The sequence below is a fragment of the Cebus imitator genome, unplaced genomic scaffold, assembly GCF_001604975.1.
Source record: "Cebus imitator isolate Cc_AM_T3 unplaced genomic scaffold, Cebus_imitator-1.0 Scaffold217, whole genome shotgun sequence".
Taxonomy (NCBI): domain Eukaryota; kingdom Metazoa; phylum Chordata; class Mammalia; order Primates; family Cebidae; genus Cebus; species Cebus imitator.
In genome coordinates this window covers 855,345-878,385 of record NW_016107532.1, presented here as the reverse complement: position 1 = coordinate 878,385, position 23,041 = coordinate 855,345, and the positions used below count along the sequence as shown (strand labels likewise).

The following is a 23,041-nucleotide window of genomic DNA, read 5'->3' as shown; positions in this document are numbered from 1 at the left end:
TATTTTAGAAATATATGTTCTTACAGGGTCCTGAATTAATGCTGTAACACTTTATTAAATGCTTAACTTAGAACTTAAAAGAAAGTTTACATTTCTTTAGGCTTTCATACTCTTTATTAAGAGGTAGCAACGCTTGAATGCTTATCAGGAACAGTCGAGAGAAAGGAAAAGCTTGTGAGGAAAAATATTTATTGCTAATGTATGAGACAGTAATGTTTCTGTGCATTTGCTTATTAAAAACTTTCTAGACCTAAGTTTATTTTTTTGAATTAGCACGTGATTATTGCAGTCCTAGGTACTCTTTGGGGAAGGAAATTATAAAAATAAAAACTGTCCTCAAGATTTATATAGAAAGTAAAATATAAGTTGAATATTTTTATAGGCATTAAAATAAAGTTTGTGGTTTTTTTAGAACAAGGAGTTAAGTCTTAGGCTTTTAAGGTAAATAAACAAAACTATATATATGTTTTTGGTAGAAAATATTGAAAAGGAATGTATTAGAATATTTGTTTTTTATTAATGAGTGGTAGACTTCTGTTGTATTCTTCATAATCTTTTCAACTTACTTTTCTGCAATTTATAAATTTACATTGGTACCATATTTATTATGATTCATTTCAAAATGTTTCTGTAATTCGGATTATGATTTCTTCTTGACCCTTATGTATTTAGAAGTGTACTTAAGAATTTCCAAACTTTTGATGATTTTTGTTAATCTTATTGTAAGAACAAACTCCCTTACATCAACAAAAGGAAAACTCTTTTTCCTCCCCTGCTCCCACCTGTGTTTCTGGCCTCGGGTTTTTTCTTTTTCTTTTCTACAATGATTCAATTCAGTTCTCTGGTAGATACCAACTGGATGTCCTACAATTAAATTCAATTCTGACACTATCTACCCTGAATTAGCACAGACCCCATAGGTTATGATTTCAGTCCTACAAGACTGTTTTTCACTGCAGATACCAATTGCACGTTTTGGATACCCAGCTTACCCACAACTTCTGTCCAACTTGGCTACAAATCAGAGGTTCCCATGACTCCTGTCTCAGGTTCTGTTATTTTCTAGAATGGTGCACACAACTCAGGAAAACAGTTTCTTTACAAGATTACTGGCTTATTAAAGAATACAGTTCAGGAACAGTCTGATGGAAGATGTGGGTAGGGCAAAGTATGGGGGAAAGGGCCCTGGGCTTCTATGCCCTTTTTGGGTATGCCACCTCTCAGCATCTTCCACGTGTTAACCCAGAATCCTATTGAACCCCATCCTTCTGGGTATTTACGGAGGCTCCATTATGCAAATATGATTAATTCATTGGCTATTGGTAATGAACCCAAACTCCAGCCCATCTCTCCTCTCCAGAAGTCAGAGGGTACGAGTGAAAGTTTCAACCCTCTGCTCTCGTGGTTGGCCCCCCTGGCAGACATCCCCTATTCTGAGTCTATTTAGGAGCCCCCAGTTTACTTTGAACATTTCTGTGTGCTTATGCTGTTACAGCATATACTTGGGTTTTCTTTTCTTTTATTCAAACATGCTTTTTCTTTTACGGAAGGCTTTGGGTTACATTAATTTGGTCAGTCATATATTTAGGTATCTGTGTGCTTTCTACTTGGCCTAGCTGTTCTCTGCTTCTTTTTCTCCTTTCTTTCTCTTTCCTCTCTTTCTTTCTTTTGCATTGATCAAAACTTTTTTTTTTTTTTTTTTTTAAAGACTGAGTCTCACTGTGTTGCCCAGTCTGGAGTCTAGGGGCACAAACACAGCTCACTGCAGCCTGAACCTCCTGAGCTCAAGCAGTACTCCCACCTCAGCCTCCTGAGTAGCTGGGACTACAGGTGTACACCACCACACCCAGCTAATTTTTTAAAAAAAGTTTTGTAGAGATGAGATCTCAGTACTTTGTTCAGACTGTTCTTGAACTCCTGGGCTCAAGCAGTCCTCATGCCTTGGCCTTCCAAACATTGGGGTTACAGGTGTGAGTCACCATGCCTGGACTCAAAACATTTTTTATTCCATATTTTCCTCTATTAACTTTGAGATTGTATACTCTTTTGAAATTTTTTCAAGTTACCCTAAAGATTAAAACAATCCTTAGCTTATCAAAGTTTGATATTTAATTGGTATTTTTACCCTCTTCTTGGACAATGCAAGAGCTTTAGATTCTCTTCACCTGTCTTTAAACTCCACAAGACGTTACTGTTGTTGTGTGTAGCCATCGTTACTTAGATATGCCCATATATTTGACCTTTTCATTGATTTTCATTCCTTCCTGTATCCCTGACTTTCTAGATAGAAGTAACTTTATCTGAAGAACACCTTTCATTTTATTTTATTTTATTTTTAGAGACAGGGTCTCACACTGTCACCCAGGCTGGAGTGCAGTGGCACTTGAGTGCTCACAAACTCATAGGCTCAAGCATTCCTCCCACCTCAGATTCTGGAGAAGCTAGGACTACATGTACATACCACTGCACCTGGCTAATTAAAAAAATTTTATTTGTGGAGATGGATCTTGTTATGTTTCCCAGGCTGGTCTTGAACTCTTATCCTCAATTGATCCTCCTACCTTGGCTTCCCAAAGCATTAGGAATTTAGGTATGAGCCATCATGCCTGGAAAAGAACATCTTTTTAGAATTTCCTTTAGTAGGAATTGTCTTATGACAAACTTTACTTTTGTTTATCTGAAAATGTTTTATTTTGCCTTCATTTTTGTGAGGTTTTTTTTTTTTTTCTTAAAGAGATGGAATCTCTGTGTTTTCCAGTGTAAAGTACAGTAGCTATTTATAGATGCAGTCCTAGTGCACTGCAGCCTTAGACTCCCGGGCTCAGGTGAGCCTCCTGTCTTAGCCACCCAAGGAGCTAGGCCTAAAGTGGGTGCCACTCTACCTGGCTATTTCTAGGATACTTTTATTGGGAGTATAATTCTAGGGTGCAGTCATTTTCTTTCAGTATTTTACAATGTTGTTTATTGTTTTCTGGCTTCTTCCATTTTTTTCTGGTGATCAGCTGTCAGTCTAATTGCTACTTCTTTAAAGGCAACTGCCTTTTTTCTAAGTTTTTAGATTTATATTGATTTTCCTAAGAGTATTTCCTTTTTTATCTTTATCATTTAAAAAACCTTCGTATTCTGGCCAAGTGCGGTAGCTCACGCCTGATAATCCCAACACTTTGGGAGGCTGAGGCAGGCGGATCATTTGAGGCCAGAAGTTCAAGACCAGCCTGGCCAACATGGCAAAATCCAGTCTCTACTAAAAATGCGTAAATTAGCCATGTACGTTCTCACATGCCTGTAATCCTAGCTACTTGGGAAGCTGAGGCAGGAGAATCGCTTGAGCTTGGGAAGCAGAGGTTGCAGTGAGCCAAGATTGGGCCACTGCACTCCTGCCTAGGTGACAAAGTAAGACCCTGTCTCAAAAAAAAAAAAATCTTTATCTTCTATTTATGCTTTTATTTATGTTTGTCGAATTTGTTGACTCTGTGGCATGATGTCATTTGTCAGTTTTGGAATTTTTCTCTCATTTTTTTCTTCATTTTTCCCAAAGCTCCAGTTATGCATTTGATAGACCATATGCATATCCTCTCTGACTCCTGTAGTTTTTGTAAATTCTTTTGTCTCTATATGCTTTATGCTGGATATTTTCTTTTGACTTATTTTACATACTTTTCATGCTTTTCTTTCTGTTCCTCAGATTGTATAATCTCAGTTATCTATCTGTAAATTCGCTGATTTTTTTGTCTGCTCAAATCTGCTATCACTTCTACAGAATTTTTTTTTTCGGTTATTGAGTTTTTCAACATCAGAATTTCTATTTGAGTCTTTAAATTTTTAAATCTCTTTATTGTCGTTTATTTGGTGACACATTGTTCTCATACTCTCTAACATAGAGTATCCTTTAGTTTTTTGAACATATATAAAATAGACAATTTAAAGTTGCTTATATCTCCAACATCAAGGCTTCCCTCAGAGATAATGTCCGTTGCTTGCATTTTGCCCTTTGTGTATAGGCCTTACTTTCTTGTGTCTTTGCCTGTCTCATAATTTTTTGTTGAATCCTGGACGTTTTAGAATATATAATGTATCATCTCTGGAAATCAGATTCTCCTCCCTAGGGATTGATTTATGTTGTTGTGTTTGTTTGTTTAGTGACTTCTCTGAACTAATTCTCCAGAATCTGTGTTACTGTGCATGGCCACTAAAGTCTCTGCTTGGTTTGTTTAGTGGTCAATTCATACTAGACAGAAATTTTCTAAAGTGCCTTCCAGTCTTTGTCAAAGGACTTTTTATACTGAGCAAGCTCTGAGTAGGATCAGATAGACAGCTTTGTGGTTGGAATATTCCCAGGAACTAGTAGACAGGTGAAATAATGACAGTTCTTTGGAAATAAAGCTTTGAAGGAACTATAGTCCTCTTTTGCCCATTCCAGTGACTACCAGGCTGTTGTTTTTCATGACTGTAGGTTGTTGACTATTAAGGTTACTGCATAGCTGGAGAGAGGGGACAGGACAGGAATAGAGCAAGTTAAAATGCCACAAAGCTTGTTGTTTTTACCAACATTCAGACATTATTCTTGAATATATGTTGCCTGGATTGCTACAAGTCTTTGACTAAGTTTATTTTGATAGTTTTGCCAGTTTTTTCATTGCATTTTTGGAGAAGAGAAATTCTGGATGTCCTTACTTCTTCATTTTCATTGACATCACCCCACTGTCCACTTTTTGATGTTTTCTTTTAAATATGTATTGGGACTAACCGTGTTATAGATTCAAGCTGCTTTCAAATTTGACATTTAAAAGAATGGTTTATCCCAAATGTATTTTCTGGCCTAGAGCCATCATTTTCATAGATGCCTTCAGTTCACTTTTGAGAGCAGCATTAGCGTTTTCTCTTACTTCACAAGAGTACTTGACCTTAGACCAGATAAGTGACTCATACTATTCTTATTAGAGGAAGACATCATACTAGACTTTTGAATACTGCTTTAGTAGAGATAATATTATTCAATCCATACATGTCAAGGTTCTACTTGTAGTATTATAGCGAATTCCTTTGATTTTCTGGGTATTTATGTACATCAATAATTATTTTTAGGAGTTTGATTCTAATATTTATTCCCTGACTTTTCATGCAGATTGTTTACAATTTAGAATTGTTATAAAAATAGGGCTTTGTATTGTGTATGCAGAGAACTGTATTTGTAGAGAATCAGAATTTTTTTTATACTAAGAGATTATTTCAAGGCAACAATTAATGTTATATTAAGAGAAAAAGTGTATTTATGGAAAGATATCATTAGTGTTTTTATTATTACAGTTTTTTCCTTAATCCTTAATAATAATTGGGTAGATACTTTATATTAATTTTGGGTCATGGCTTATTTTTAGGGTTAATATGGGAAGTTTTCTCACAGGTATATAATTTTGGGTTTTTTTTTGAAATCATCTTGATATTTAGTTTAAAAAGCATTTGTAATGAAGGGAATTGTCTGTCCTAATTTGTCTTTTAAATAGCTCATCTGAATTTTTGTGTGGGCCACTAGATAAATATTTCACAGAAATAGTGTTTATATCAAGTTTATTAAAATAAGGTAAATTTTATCTGGCAGAGTTTTCTCCCTAAGGACATGAGAATATTAGCGTTGAATTTTATAACAGTTAATTGAGATTTATGATGTGAAAGTTATTTTTTTCTGATGCTTGTAGGATTAAATATGCTGAAGTTTTGTAAAAAAAAAAAAAAAAACACCCCACTGTGTGGTTCTTTTTAATTAAATGAGTTATAATTAAATAAATTTTAATTAAACGAGTTACATGTTTCTGTGTTTTCTGAAAGTTCATATGTAGTAAATGTTTACATATATTTTCTTATTTTTTCTAACTTTACCACCTTAAATTTTGCAATTAAAAAACTTCAGATATGCTTCTTTGAATCAAGTAATGCCATTGTTTGGTTATCATTGTGTGACTGTTTTGGTAAATCATTATTTTACTATGCTGGTGGGGAGATACTGGCAGTTTCAGATATTCAAGAATTCAGAAAGATGAGTATCATAAGCATAACATAGCTTTTGGACAATGTGTGGAAGGCAAGAGATAGAGAAACAAAAGTGAACAAAGTACATAAAACTTAAACACTGATAATTGCTGGTAATGTACTATAAGAAGTAGAAATTATTCCAGGAATACAAAGATGTTTATACATCAGAAAATTAACAGAACTTTTTCAATTGGAAAAAAAAAATTAACACTATTATGTGTTGAAATAGTATTTTATAAAATGGTGCAGCAATTAAAAACATCATTAAGGCCAGGTGTGGTGGCTCATGCCTGTAATCCCAGCACTTTGGGAGGCTGAGCTGGGTGGATCATGAGGTCAGGAGAGACCAGCCTGGCCAATATGGCACAACCCCATCTCTACTAAAAATACAAAAATTAGCTGCGTGTGGTGGTCTCATAATGTTGCCCAGGCAGTTTTACTTTTGTTGATCATGTGTTTAGTTTCTGTCAACAAATATTTATTCATTAATCATTAAGTACTAAGGATAGTATGCTGGTTGCTTGATATTTGAGTTTGGGCTAAATTCTGTACACCCCATGTACATAAAACTCAGTTTAACTGTAAATATAGGGTATGTTGTTAGAATCATGTGTTATTGTTTATATTAGTCCATTTTGCATTGCTATAAAGGAATACTTGAGAGTGAGTAATTATAAAGAAAAGATGTTTATTTGGCTCACAGTTCTGTACAAGAAGCGTGGCACTGGCATCTGCTTGGCTTCTGGTAAGGTCTCAGGAAACTTTAACTCATGGGGGAAGTTGAAGCAGGAGCAGGTGTGTCACATGACAAGAGAAGAAACGAGAGAGGGGAGCAGAAGCTCTTTTACAACCAGCTCTTATATGAACTACTAAAGTGAGAACTCCCTCATTACCATGGGGAGGGCACCAATCATTCATGAGGCATCTACCCTCATGACCCAGACAACTCTTGAGGCCCCATCTCCAACATTGGGGGTTGCATTTCGGCATGAGATTTGGAAGGGACAAATATCCATACCATATCACTGGAATTTTTTTGTCCATTGTGTGTTTAACTTAGTTAAAATTTTTATTGCACTCTGAATAATGAATGCTCATAATAAACTATGTGCAATAGTATGCAATGCAAGTTGTTTTTCTTTTTTTGAGACGGAGTCTCCCACTGTCACTCAGGCTATAGTGCAGTGGTGCAATCTCGGCTCACTGCAATCTCGACCTCCGGGATTCAAGCAATTCTTCTGCCTCAGCCTCCCGAGTAGCTGGGACTATACACGTGTGCCACCACGCCCAGCTAATTTTTTGTATTTTTAGTAGAGACAGGGTTTCACCATGTTGGCCCGGGTGGTCTTGATTTCCAGACCTCGTGATCGACCTACCTCGGCCTCTGAAAGTGCTGGGATTACAGGCATGAGCCACCGCGCCCAACCACAATTAAGTTTATACTATAAAAATACATTTTTTCTTCCAGAGTGCTATGGTTTGAATATAAAGTGGTCCCATCAAAACTCATGTTGAGGCGTGGTCCCCAATGTGGCAGGGTTGGGAGATAGTACCTTTAAGAGATGAGTAGGTCCTTAAAGTGGATTAATGTCTTTTTCATGAGACTGCATTAGTTTTTATGAGAGCTGATTGTTATAAAGCAGGTCACCCTTCATTTCCCCCTGTCTCTTTCAAATGTGCCCACTTGACCTTCTGGTTTCTCCCATGAGTGGAAGCATCACGAGGCTCTCAACAGCTGGGCCACGTGATCTTGGACTTCCCATCCTTCACAGCTGTGAGCCAAAATAAACCTCTTTTCTTTATAAATTATACAGTCTCAAGTATTCTGTTATAGTAACAGAAAACGGACTAAGACAAAATTGGTACTAAGAGAATGGATTTGTTGCTATAACAATACTTGAAAATGTAGAAGCAGCTTGGAAGTGAATAATAGATCGTAAAGGGAAGAATTTGGAGGAGCAGGCTAGAAAAAGCCTGTACAGCTAGTGCTCGACTTACCACCATGGTTGGGACCGCGGACCGGTCGTAACATGATTTGGTCGTAAGTTGAGTAGGCTATATGTACAGTTGAAATGGTGCACGTGGAGATGGTAGTGCTGCCGGAAGCTGGTCTGCACTGTCGTACGCCCAGCTGGGCAACGTTTGCGCTGCCAGACGCGGAGTAGTCGTGGCTAGCGATTGTGGTCGTAAAGTCGAATGGTCGTAAGTTGCATAGGTGGTAAGTCGATCAATACCTGTATTGCCATGAACAGAGCATTAAGGGTAATCCTGGTGAAGACACTAAGAAGTCCCAGGACTAGGAGAATCTGGAACTTCTTTGAGACTACAGAAGTGGCCATGAGGAGAATGTTGATAGACATGTGGACAATAAAGACCATTTTGATGAGGTTTCATAGGTAAATGAGTAATATCTTGTTGGGTACCAGAATAAAGGCTGTTCTTGTTAATAAATAGCGAAGAGCTTGGCTGCAATGTGTTCATGCCCTAGGGCCTTATGGAAGGTGGAATTTAATAATGACAAACAAGGATTTCTGATGTAAGAATATCTAAGTAGCAAAGTGCTCAAGATGCTGTGTGGCCACTTTTGGTCACTTACAGTGAGCTATGGGAGCAAAGGGATGATTTAAAGATATAATTTGTAATTAAAAGGGAAGCAGAGCATAAAAATTTCAAAAATTCCCAGGCTGGCCATGTGAAGAATGAAAAAATGTTTGGAAAGACAAAACAAAGGTGTGACCTGGTGACCAGTTACTAAAGAGATTAGCGTGAATAGGGAGCCAGGTGCTAGTCATCAAAATAATGGGAAAATGGTCCCCAAGGCATTTCAGAGATCTTGGAGGCTGTACCTCCCATCACAGGCCCAGAGACTGAGGAGGCTGAATGGTGTTTGGAGATGGGCCACTACCCAGGACTCTAGGTGTCTACTCCTTGTATGCCAGTGTGGTGTTGCTTGGCTGCTCTAGCTGTGTGGCTCAAGTGGCCCCAGCTACAGCTTGGCTCACCTCTCGAAAAGGTACCTGCCACAAACCGTGGCAGCAACATGCTTGTGGTTCAAGTGGGCCTAGACGTGGCTTGTGCCACAGCTCCAGAGGACTCTTGCAGTAAGCCTGGCAGTGTCTACGTGTTGCTAAATCTGCAGGTGTGCAGAATGCAAGAGGTATTCAAGAGTGCTTTTCTTCACCAAGATTTTAAAGACTGTCTTAGAAAGCGCACAGGCCCAAGAGAAAATTTTCCATGGAGTGCACCTACCACAGAGGTTCCCTACAAGGGCAGTGCCTATGGGGGACTTGAAAGTGGGGCTGCTGGTTTAGCCACTGGCAGCATTTGATGCTGGCCTGGGAAAGCTATAAGCAACAGTGTACAACTCTATCCTGTGAGAACAGGTATGTGGGCTGGGTCCAGCAAAGTCATGGGAGCTGGGTTGCCTGAGGCCTTGGGAGCTCACCCTGGCCCTGCCCTAGTGTGTCCAGGTGGTGGCACACGGAATGAAATATTATTTTGTGTGTGTGGATTTATTTTTAAGAGAATGAGGTCTAGCTATGTTGCCCAGGCTGGACTCAAATTCCTGGGCTTAAATATTCTTCTGCTTCAGCCTCCCACATAGCTGACACTACAGGAATATGCTGTTATTCTGGAGTTGTAAGACTCAATGTCTGCTTTGTTCAGTTTGGGACTTGCTTGGGGCCGATTCCTCCTTTCTTTTTGCGTCTCTCCTTTTTGGCATGGAAATATTTACCCGCTGCCTGTCCCATCATTCTCTCTTTGAAGTAGATAATCCATTTTGATTTTCACAGGCTTACAGGAGGTTGTTAGAGTTTTGAGTTTGTGCTGAAATGAAATCTTTCAAGGAAGTATCAGAATGTGGCTTTATAACAGAAAATAAGGATTCTGTTTTGGTGGCAGAGGATACTGTGCTGTAAAATAAAATGTGGCTAGAGAGTGAACTAAGTGCTGGGAACCTTGAAATTGCATTTGGAATAAATCTGAACGACTGATTTTGTTTATATTCCACAAATTTGTAGCAATTCAGTAATTGATAGTGCTTCTCATCAGATAGACACATACATTCACACTCAAGCGTTCCCATCTATTTCCATTGTTTTATTTTCATCCTTTTCAGTGTTGTTTTATTATTGGGGTTATACTAACTTTACAAGATGAATTGTGATAATTTCTGTGTTTTGTGGTGCTTATCCATCATATAAATTATTCCTTGAAAGTTTAATAGAATTATTACTGGAAAGGGGTCCTGATCCAGACCCCAAGAGAGGATTTTTGTATTCTGTGCAAGGAAGAATTCAGGGCTAGTCCATAGAGTGAAAGCAAGTTTATTAAGAAAAGTAGAGGGATAAAAGGATGGCTGCTTCATAGACAGAGCAGCCCTGAGGGCTGCTGGTCGACCATTTTAATGATTATTTCTTTATATGCTAGACAAAGGGTGGATTATTTTTGCCTCTCCTTTTTAGACCATATAGGGTAACATCCTGTTGTTGCCATGGAATTCGCAAACTGTCTTGGCATTGGTGGGAGTGTAGCAGTGAGGATGCCTAGAGGTCACTCTTGTTGCTACCTTGGTTTTAGTGGGTTTTGGCTGGCTTCTTTACTGCAACCTGTTTTATCAGCAAGGTCTTTATGACCTGTATCTTGTGCTGATCTCTTATCTCATTCTGTGGTTAAGAATGCCCCAACTTACTGGGAATTCAGCCCAATAGGTCTCAGCCTTTTTTTTACCCATCCCGTATTCAAGATGGAGTTGCTCTGGTTCAGACTCCTCTGACAGAACTCAGACAGTAAAATGACTGATCGGTAATTTTTTTTTTAACAGTATTTTTAATGTTATGGTTGTAGATTTTTTCTGGTTTTCTTTAGGTGATTTGGGTGATTTATTGTTTTCCTAGAAAATTACCCATTTCATTGAGATCTAAAAATTTATTTGCATAAAACTATACACATTGCATTCATCTGAGCTTAATTCAGTTTCTCCTAATACTGAATATTTTAGTATTTCCTATCTCTTAGCTTTGTCTGAGGCTTATCTGTTTTACTGGCTTTTTCAAAAAAAATCCAACTGTTAGATTTGCCAGTTTTTTTTTTCTCATTTATATTATGTATTATTCCATGAATATAGGTTATGTTGCATTCCATAAATTTTTATATTTTATTATTAACCTTTTAAACAGTCTGTAATTGCAGTTGACTTTCTTCTTGATCTCAGTAATTTAAATACCTTAAAATTTCCCAGGGATTGAATTGTATGTGTGTGTTAGCCCTTGTTAGAATTTTCTAGTTTAACATACGGTGATTAGAAAATGTGGTCTGTTCATTTACTTCTCTTTGATGATTTGTAAATGGTCTCCTGCAGGCCAGCTACCTGTATTTGTAAATCAAGTTTCATTGGAACATAATCACACACGTTAGTGTATTGTGTGTGATTTTACTACTTTTGTGTTATAATGCAGATCCAAGTAGTTCTGATAGACTGTATGGTGCACAATCCTGAAATATTTACTATCTGGATCTCTAAAAAAAAAAAAAAAAAAAAAAAAAAAGTTTGCCAACCCCTGATTTAGGATATTGAGATTTATTTTGTGGGGGATAGAGGCTGAGTTTTTATTAGATTTTATAACTACAGTCATGCACTGCATAACATTTTGTTTCGTGATGGACTGTGTATATGATAGTGATCTCATATGATTATAATACAGTTTTCTTGGTGCCCTTTCTATGTTTATATATATTTATTTTATTGATTTTTTGTTTGTTTGAGATGGAGTCTAGCTCTGTCACCCAGGCTGGAGTGCAGTGGTGCGATCTCAACTCACTGCAACCTCTGCCTCCTGGGTTCAAGCAATTCTCCCACTTCAATCTCCTGAGTAGCTGGGATTACAGGCATGTACCCCCTGAGTTTTTGTATTTTTTTAAGTAAAAACGGAGTTCCACCATGTTGGCCAGGCTGGTCTTGAACTCCTGACCTCAAATGATCTGTCTGCCTCAGTCTCCCAAAGTGCAGAGATTACAGGTGTGAGCCACTGCGCCTATCCTAGATCTATTTAGATATACAAATATTTACCATTGTGTTAGAGTTGCCTACAGTATTCAATGCAGTAATATGTTATACAGGTTTGCAGCCTAGTAATAAGGTGTCCATGTAGCCTTGGTGTGTAGTAGGCTGTGCCATCTAGGTCTGTGTAAGTACATGCTATGATGTTGGTACGATGATGAAATTGCCTGATGTTGCATTTTTCAGAATACATCCCCATTGTTAAGGGATGCATGACTGTACCTAATGGTTACAGGATAACAAAATGAATATATTTTCTTGTGAAAAGCAAAACTTTGCTATAACTTTTTAACTCCTTTATGTTAATTTTTTTGCTTACTTGAACTTTCAAACACTGATTTTATTACCAAAGGCTGAATAGTGAGCAGAAAGTAAAAATTATCTCAGAACTCAAAAGATATTTTGTTCTTGACTCAAATAATTAGAGAAATGTTTAAAAAAAAAAGGCTAGTAAAATCGATTTGATGTCATCTCTAAGGTATTTGGAGTCATTAGTAATTTTATCTGGAAATTATTTTGGGTAATACATTTCTGAGCTTTTATTCTAATATTCTGTTTTCTTTCTTTTGTTAAAATTAGTTTCTTTCCACTGCAGAGGTAACCTGTACTAATTAAATTTGTCTACAAATAGACAGTTTTAGTTTCTCCAATATTTATGGGGTTTTGTTAGTTTATTCATTTATTTTTAAGGGATAGGGTCTTGCTGTCACCCAGGCTGGGACACAGTAATGCCATCATAACTCACTGTAACCTTGAAATCCTGGTGGGTTTAAGTAATCCTCCTGCCTTAGCCTCCCAAAGTGCTGGGATTACAGGTGTGAGCGTCCATGCCTGGTCCTTTATGGCTTTTATTACTTTAGCTTTTCTTATTGCCTTGGCTAGCACCTGTAGTGCAGTTTTGAATAGGAATACTCTGAGGGATCATCATCCTTGTTTTGTCCTTAACCTTAGGGTAGGGCATTCAGTATTCCACCTTTAAAGTACAATGTTAACAGTAACATTTTTTGTACTGCCATTGATTGGATTGTGGAAGTTCCCTCCTAATTCTAGTTTTTTGAAAGTTTTTATCATAAATGGATTGAATTTTCTCAAATACTTTTTCTGTATCTATTGAGATTATTTTAGGGCTTTTTTTTTTCTTTTTCTTTCCTTTTTTTTTTATTTTAATAGGTTTTTGGGGGAACAGGTGGTGTTAACGTTACATGAATAAGTAGTGATTTCCGAGATTTTGGTGCACTCATTACCCAAGCAGTGTACTCTACCCAATGTGTAGTCTTTACCCCTCACCCTGTTCCCACCCTTCCCCCGTGAGTCTCCAAAGGTTATTCTATCATTCTTATGCCTTTACATCTTCATGACTTAGCTTCCACTTATAAGTGAGAACATACAGTGTTTGGTTTTCCATTCCTGTGTTACTTAACTTAGAATAATTGTCTTCAGTTCCATCCAGGTTGTTGTGAATGTCATTATTTTGTTCCATCTTATGGCCAATAATATTCCATGGTGTGTGTGTGTGTGTGTGTGTGTATGTGTATATGTATACATATACATACATATATATGTATATATATACACATACACATACACACACACCATGGGATATTATATGTGTATATATATGTGTGTGTGTGTACATATACGTATATATATTTACGTATATATATATACGTATATATAAATACGTATATATACACACATTATATATGTGTATATATATATATACACACACGTATATATGTATATATACACACACACAGCAGGTTTTCCTTATCCACTGTCTGATTGATGGGTATTTGGTCTGGTTCCATATTTTTGCAGTTGTGAATTGTGCTGCTATAAACGTGATGTGCAAGTGTCTTTTTTGTATAATGACTTCTTTTTCTCTGGGTGGATACCTAGTAGTGGGACTGCTGGATCAAATGGTAGATCTACTTTCAGTTCTTTAAGGAAGGTCCACGCTGTTTTCCATAGTGGTTGTACTAGTTTACATTCTCACCAGCAGTGTAAAAGTTTTCTCTTTTCACTACATCCATGCCAATGTCTTATTTTTTGAGTTTTTAAATTATGACCTTGCAAGAGTAGCAATGAATATTTTTTCATATATTTGTTGGCCATTTGTTGGCCAGATGATTTCATATATTTGTTGGCCAGACAGTTCTTTTGAGAATTGTCTGTTCATGTCCTTAGTCCACTTCTTGATAGGAGTGTTTGTTTTTTTCTTGCTGATTTGAATTTCTTGTAGATTCTGGATATTAGTTTTTTGTCAGATGCATAGTTTGTGAAGATTTTCTTCCACTCTGTGGGTTATCTGTTTACACTTCCGATTATTTCTTTTGCTTTACAGAAGGTTTTTAGGTTAATTAAGCCCCATCTACTTTTCTTTGTTTTTGTTGCATTTGCTTTTGGGCTCTTGGTCAAGAAATTTTTGCCTAAGCCAATGTTGGTAAGGTTTTTCTTATGTTACCTTCTAGAATTTTTATGGTTTCACATCTTAGATTTAAGACTTTGATCCATCTTGAGCTAATTTTTGTATAAGGTGAGAGATGAGGATCCAGTTTCAGTTTCATTCTCCTACATGTGGCTTGCCAATTATCCCAGCACCATCACCATTTGTTGAATAGGGTGTCCTTTAACCACTTTATGTTTATGTTTGCTTTGTCAAAGATCAGCTGTCTGTAAGTATTCAGCTTTATTTCTGGGTTCTTTATTCTGTTCCATTGGTCTACATGCCTATTTTTATTCTAGTACCATGTTGTTTTGGTGACTGTAGTGTTACAGTATAGTTTGAAGTCAGGTAATGTGATACCTCCAGATTTATTCTTTTTGTTTAGTCTTGGTTTGGCTATGCAGGCTCTTTTTTGGTTCCGTATGGATTTTAGGATTGTTTTTTCTATTTCTGTGAAGAATGATGATGGTATTTTGGTGAGAATTACATTGAATTTGTAGATTGCTTTTGGTAGTGTGATCATTTTCACAATATTGAGTCTACCCATTCATGAACATGGGATGTGTTTTCCATTTGTTTGTGTCATCTATGATTTATTTCAGCAGTGTTTTGTAAATTTTTTTGTAGAGGTCTTTCACCTCCTTGGTTAAGTATATTCCTGAGTATTTTATTTTATTGTTTTGTAGCTATTGCAAAAGGGTTTGTGTTCTTAATTTGATTCTCAGCTTGGTCGCTCTTGGTGTATAGCAGTACTACTGATTTATGTATGTTGATTTTGTATCCTGAAACTACTGAATTTATCAGTTTTACGAGCTTTTTGGAAGCATCTTCAGGATTTTCTAGATTTACAATCATATAATTGGAAACAGTAACAGTTTGACTTCTCTTTACTGATTTTGATGCCCTTTATTTCTTTATCTTGTCTGATTGCTCTGGCTAGGATGTTCAGTACTTTGTTGAATACAGGTGGTGAGAGTGGGGATCCTTGTCTTGTTCTACTTCTCAGGGGAATGCTTTCAACTTTCCCATGTTCAGTATAATGTTGGCTGTGGGTTTATCATAGATGGCTTTTATTACTTTAAGCTATGTCCCTTCTATGCCAATTTTGCTGAGCATTTTAATCATAAAGAGTTGCTGGATTTTGTCAAATGTTTTTCCTGCATCTGTTGTGAGACGATCATGTGATTTTTTTTCAATTCTGTTTATGTGATGTATCACATTTATTGACTTGCATATTTTAAACCATCCCTGCATCCCTGGTATGAAACCTACTTGATCATAGTGGATTCTCTATTTGATATGCTGTTGGATTCATTTAGCTAATAGTTGAGGATATTTGCATCTATGTTCAGAGATTTTGGTCTATAGTTTTCTTTTTTTTGTTATGTCCTTTCCTGGTTTTGGTATAAGGGTGATACTGGCTTCATACAATGATTTAAGGAGGATTCCCTATTTCTGTTTTTTGGAATAGTTTCAGTAGGATTGGTATAAATTCTTCTTTGAATGTCTGATAGAATTCAGCTGTGAATCCATTCTGGTCCTGGACATTTTTTTGTTCGCAATTTTTTATATTACCATTTTAATCTCATTGCTTGTTATTGGTCTTTTCAGAGTTTCTATTTCTTCCTGGTTTAATCTAGGAGGGTTGTGTATTTCCAGGAATACACAACCATCTCCTCTAGGTTTTCTGGTTTGTGTGCATAAAGGTGTTCATTGTAGCCTTGAATGATCTTCTGTATTTTGTGGCATCGGTTATAATATATCTCATTTTGTTTCTAATTGAGCTTATTTAGATTTTCTCTCTTCTTTTCTTGGTTAACCTTGCTAATGGTCTATTGATCTTTATCTTTCCAAAGAACCAGCTTTTTGTTTCATTTATCTTCTGTATTTTTTTGTTGTTGTTTCAATTTCCTTTAGTTCTGCTCTGATCTTTGTTATTTCTTTTCTTCTGTTGGATTTGGGTTTGGTTTGTTCATGTTTCTGTAGTTCCTTGAGGTGTAACCTTATGTTGTCTATTTGTGCTGTTTCAGACTTTTTGATGTAGCATTTAATGCTATGAACTTTCCCCTTAGCACTGCTTTTGCTGTATCCCAAAGGCTTTTATGGGTTGTGTCAATATTATTGTTAATTCAAAGAATTTTTAAACTTGAATTTTGATTTCTTTGATTCAGCAATCATTTAGGAGCATGTTATTTAATTTCCATGTATTTGCATGGTTTTGAGGGTTCCTTTTCGAGTTTATTTCCAATTTTATTCCACCATGGTCTGAGATATAATTTCAGTTTTCTTAAATTCATTGAGACTTGTTTTATGGTCTATCATATGTTCTATCTTGGAGAATGTTTCATGTACTGATGAGTAGAATGTATATTCTGCAGTTGTCAGGTAGAATGTTCTGTAAATATCTGTTAAGTTCATTTGTTCTAGGGTATGGTTTAAATCTGTTGTTTCTTTGTTGACTTTCTGTCGTGATGACCAGTCTAGTGTTGTCAGTGAAGTATTGAAGTCCCCCACTATTATTATGTTGCTGTCTGTCTCATTTCTCTGTCTCATTGTTTTATAAATTTGGGAGCTCTAGTGATAGGTACATATGTATTTAGGATTGTTATATTTTCCTGTTGGGCTGGTTACTTTATTATTATATAATTATATAATGTCCCTCTTTTATTATTATATAACGTCCCTCTTTGTCTTTTTTATTATATAATGTCCCTCTTTGTCTTTTTAAACTGTTGCTTTAAATTCTGTTTTGTCTGATATAAGAATAGCTACTGCTGCTCACTTTTGGTATCCATTTGCATGGAATATTTATTTCCACCCCTTTACCTTAAGTTTATGAGTGTCCTTATGTGTTAAGCAAGTTTCCTGAAGACAGCAGATACCTGGTTGGTGAATTTTTATCCATTCTGTATGTTTTAAATGGAGCATTTAGGCCATTTACATTCAACATTAGTTTTGAGATGTGAGTGAATACTTCTGTAGTCATTGTGCTAGTTGTTGCCTGAATACTCTTTTTTTTTAATTGTTATTGTTTTATAGGTCCTATGAGATTTATGCTTTAAAGAGGTTCTGTTTTGGTGTATTTCAAGGTTTTGTTTCAAGATTTAGAGCTCCTTTTAGCAGTTCTTGTAGTTCTAGCTGTGGTAATGGCAGATTCTCTCAGCATTTGTTTGTCTGAAAAAGACCCAGGGGAGAAATGAAGTTTACTGTTGCTGGATACAAAATTCTTAACTGATAATTGTTTTGTTTAAGGAAGCTAAAGATTGGACCCCAATTCCTTCTAGCTTGTAGGGTTTCTGCTGAGAAATCTGCTGTTAATCTGATAGGTTTTCCTTTGTAGGTTACCTGATGCTTTTGCCTCACAGCTCTTAAGATTCTTTCCTTCATCTTGACTTTAGATAACCTGATGACTATGTGTCTAGGTGATGATCTTTCTGTGATGCATTTTCTGGGTGTTCTTTGAGCTTCTTGTATTTGGATATCTAGATCTCTGGCTGGGAAGTATTCCTCAGTTACTTTCCTTGAATATGTTTTCCAAACTCTTCTTCATCAGGAACACCAATTTTTCTTAGGGTTAAACCTGACGTCTTAAAGACTTTATTTTTTTTTAAAAATTCTTTTTCCTTTGTCTTTGTCAGATTGGTTTAATTGGAAAGTTTTGTCTTTGAGCTCTGAAATTCTTTCTTCTACTTGTTTGATTTTTTTTGTTGTTGAAACTTTCTAGTGTATTTTGCATTTCTCTAAGTGTGTCCTTCATTTCCAGAAGTTGTGATTGTTTTTTATGTATGCTATTTCTTTGGAGACATTTCTGTCTGTATCCTGTGTCTTTTTAAAAAAAAATGTATTTCTTTAAGTTGGTATTCACCTTTCTCTGGTGCCTTCTTGAATAGCTTAATAATCGACCTTCTTAATTCTCTTTTTGGCAATTCAGAGATTTCTTCTTGGTTTGGATTCATTACCGGTGAGCTAGTGTGATCTTTTTGGGGTGTTAAAGAACCGTGTTTTGTTATATTACCAAAATTTTTTTTCTTGTTCCTTCTCATTTGGGTAGACTATGTCAGAGGAAACATCTGGGGCTCAAAGGCTGCTGTTCGGATTCTTTTGTCCCACAGTGTGCTCCTTTGATGTGGTGCTCTCCCCCTTCCCCTAGGAATGGGTCTTCCTTAGAGCCAGACTGCAGTGATTGTTATTTCTTTTTTGGGTCTAGCTACCCAGCGGAACTACCTGGTTACAGGCTGGTACTGGGGAGTGTCTGCAAAGTGTCCTGTGATGAGATCTGTCTTCAAATCTCTCAGTTGTGTGACTAATAGCACCTGTTCTGGCAGTGGCTGCAGGGGAGTGAAGTGGACTCTGTGTGGCACCTTGGTTGTAGTTTTGTTTAGTACACTGGTTTTCTTGAATGCTGATTGTGCTAGTAGTAAAGTTGTCACGTTGACAGACTCAGGACCTCTGGTTAGCCAGGTTGTTACAGGAGGTGAAATAAGCTGTTGTTTTCTCCTTCCTTGGGACAGGGTTGTGTTCTTTTATGTGGGGAGTGGGAGAGGGGTTCTTTTTAAATTCAGTTAATGGGATAGATTATATTGATTGATTTTCAAAAATTAAATCATGCATGCATTCCTGAAATAAACCTCACTTCGTCATGGTGTTGGTCATGATGTATTGCTATACTTGATTTACTAAGGTTTTTTTTTTTTCCTTTTATATTTATGAGAAACATTGATCTATAATTTTGATTTTGTAACATACTTGTCAGGTTTTGGTGTAAAGATTATGTTGACCTTATAAAATAACATTGGCTATTTCATTTCCCTATTTTCTAGAAACATTCTTTAACATTCTTAATTTTTAATAGAATTTTCATTGAATTTACCAGTGAAGCATGTAAGGTGGTTTTATTTGTGGGACGATTCTTAATTATGAGTTCAATGTCTTTGACAGATATAGGATTATTCATATTTTCTATTTCTTTTGAATCAGTTTTGTTAAGTTTCTGGTTTTCAAGGAATTTTTCTATTTCATCTGAATTTTATTGGCATGAACTGTTAATAGTAGACTTTAAAAAGTAGCTTTCTATCTGTAAGATTTTGCAGATGTTCACTGTTTATTTCTGACAGTGATACTTAGTGCTGTCTCTTTCTCTTTCGCTTTTTAAAATTTCATTGATCTTTCTTGCAAGGGATTTATCAGCCTTTTCGAAGAACCAAGTTTTAGCTTTTAAATTTTATTTATTTTATGTTTGTTTTCTATTTTATCAATTTTTGCATTTCATTATTTCCTTCCTTTTTTTGGGAGGGGTTTTACTTGCTCTTGTACCTTTTTGAGATAGAAGCTTAGACAGTTGATTTTTAAATTTTTTAAATATATGCATTTAGCTATTAATTTTCTTCTAAGCACTGCTTTGCCAACATTCCACAAATATCAATATATATTATATTTTCATTATTGTTCAGTTCAAGTTATTTTCTAATTTCTTTCTCTTTATTGCTTTTACTTCTGTACCACTTGTAAGTATGTTGCTTAATTTCCACACATTTGGTGATTGTTATAGTCATCTTTTTATTATTGCACTCTACAAAGAATAGGAGCCATTCCTTGAAGTTTATTGAGACTTGTTTTGTGGCTCATTTTTTTTTTCTTTATTTTTTTCTTATATTTTTTTGGCCTGTGAAACTGAATGTGGCTCATTATTTAGGAGAATGTTCCACATGCACTTGAGAAAATTATATAATCTCCTGTTGGACCTAGTGTTTCATAATTGTCCATTTGACCAAGTTAGGTAACAGCTTTCAAATCTTCTATATTGTTACTGATCTTTTTCTTCTGCTTAGTTTGACAGTTACTGAGTTGACATGTTAAAATCTGCAGCTGTGATTGTGAATTGTGGATATCTCCCTGTTTCTGTCAGCTTTTGCTTTATTTGTTTTGTAGCTGTGTTGTTAGCTGCATACCCATTTAGGACTGTTATGATTTCTCAATAAGTTGCCCTTTATATCTTCATGAAATGCTCCTCTTTATCTCTGGTTATATTTCTAGTCCTTAATGCCTACTTTGATAATAATATAGCCATACCTGTTTTCTTATGATTAGTGTCTGCTTGATGTATCCTTTGCAGTACTTTTGCCTTAAATCCATCTCGTTTTTGTATTAAGGTATTTCTCTTGAAAATATTATGTAGTTCTTTTCTTTTGTTGTTAAATCCAGTCTGATAATCTGTTTTATTTTTTGATAATCTACTTTAAATGCTATATTTAGTTCATTTACATTTGCAGTAGGTAAATGTAATGATTCGATATGATTTGATTAAGTCTCCCATCTTGTTTTTCCTTTGTATAATATTTATTGTTTGTTCATGTTTTGCATTTTAAAAATAACATTCTGGGGTTTTTTTTTTTTGGTCTTTTAGCTATATCTTGGGTTATTTTTTAAAAAGAGATTTCTCAAGGTATTGCAATATATATCTTTAATTTGTTATGGTTTAACTAGAATTTTTACTACTTTGTGAGCACTGTAAGGAGGACCTTACACTATTTAATTCTATTTCTCTCTTTGTTGTCTTAAACTTTACATATAGTATATATGCCACAATACATTGTATTACTCTTACTTTAAGTAGCCAGTAATCTTTAAGATGTTTTTAAAATGTCATTTTTATTTAAACACATATTTATCCCTTCTGGTATTCATTCCTTCTTGCAAAATGGTGTTTTTACCTGAGATCATTTTTTCCCACTCTACTGAGCTTCCTTTGAAATGTAGGTATGTTGTCAATGAATTAATGCAACTTTTGTTTTTTCAAAACATCTTTATTTGCCGTCAGTTTGAAGTTTATGTTTCCTGGTTATAAAACTAGATTAGCAGTTCTTTTTCTTTGAGTAGTGTAAAGATGTTATTCTATTGCCTTTTGATTTATATTGTTTCTGGTGAGAGATAGCTATAATTCTCAATTTTTTTCCTTAGAATGTTATGTGTTCTTTTTTGCAGGGGGTGGGGTGTCTGGCTGTTTTAAGATCTTTATCTTTGTGGTCAGCCTTTGACGATGATATGCCTGGGTTTATGATTTTATTTCTATTACCATGTTTTATTTTGGTGAACTTCTTGAGCCTCTGTGTTGATGTCTTTCATCAATTGTGGAAAACCTTGTAGTTCTTCTATCCTTTCATTACCTTTTCGGGGGGACTTTAGTTTATATATTAGATTGTTTGGTATATGCTTCCTCATATCTCTCAAACTATATTATTTTTCTTTGCTTGTTTTGGTCATTTTTTCCTTTGGCTAATTTATGTTGGCCTGTCTTTAAGTTTATTGGTACTGTCTTTTGCTATGTCCAGTTAACTTCTGAGCCCAGCCAATGAGTTCTTAATTTTAATTTTTTAGATAGTGTTTCTCCATTCTAGAATATTCATTTGGTTCTTTTGAAGATACTCCCTTTCTCTGTTGAAATTTTTCATTTTTTCTTTCTTTTTTATTTTTTTTTTCTATCTTTATCAGTTATTTCTTAACATACTTTAGAGCTAAAAATAGTAGTTTGGTAGTTGATATCTCTGCTAATTCCAATTTCTAGGTAATTTGCACATCTTCTCTTAATCATTTTATCACTTGATTATGGATCACATTTTCCTATTCCTTACATGTTTCAACATTTTTCTGTTGTTTATCAGACATTGTGTTTACAAGAACTGTAGAGACTGGAGTAAATAATATTTTTTTTTTTTCCCAGAGAGGGGAAGCCTTTTTCTGTGTTAGGCAGGTCTGATAAGGGACTAATCACTTTAGTTTGATGAGATGCTGAAATGGATGATGTCTAGGTTACAGTTTTGTTTGTTTCAATTCACATGTATTTCAGATGTCTAGAGTGAAGTCTGTTCTATGTATATGTAGGCCTCTTTCTTTATCAGGAGTTTGGGATCTAAGCACCATCTTACTCCAGATCTTGCTCAGCTCTACAGCTAAGGTTCTAGTCTCCCACATTGTTACCACCATGACTTTAACAACATTTTTTTTCAGAAGAATTAAATGAGTAGGGAGACCTTGCATTGAATTTGGAGTTCCTTCGTCTTCTATACCAGGGGTTGGTAAACTATCACCTGCAGGCTAACTCTAATCTGCCACCTGTTTTATAAATAAAGTTTCATTAGGACACAACCAAATTCCTTCTTTTCTGTATTGTCTGTACTATGTTTGCATGCTATAAGAGTAGAGTTCTATAATTGTAACAGAGATTAAAGTATTTGCCATCTGGCCCATTACTGAGAAAGTTTGCTGACCCTTGTTCTATAATGTCGAGCCAATTGACACAGTCATTACAGTTTTTGCTAATTTTTCTTTATCTCATCGGAGTCTCTGCTTATGGCGGGGCAGTCTTCTTCCTATCCATGCTTAGACCTAGTAAATTATGATGGTAGTCTTGTAAATGATTTGATTTAGTAAATGATAAATGATGTGATATCAAATGATAACATTTTACAAAATGATATGATGTGATTCATCAGATCAGATTAACCCTC

The 23,041-nt window shown here is 35.7% G+C and overlaps 1 protein-coding gene across 6 annotated transcripts in view; it reads left to right on the top strand.

The window, feature by feature from the left end:
* TANC2 (tetratricopeptide repeat, ankyrin repeat and coiled-coil containing 2) overlaps nucleotides 1–23,041 on the top strand; it is a 437,594-nt gene that overhangs the window by 50,679 nt on the left and 363,874 nt on the right. The window lies entirely within an intron of this gene.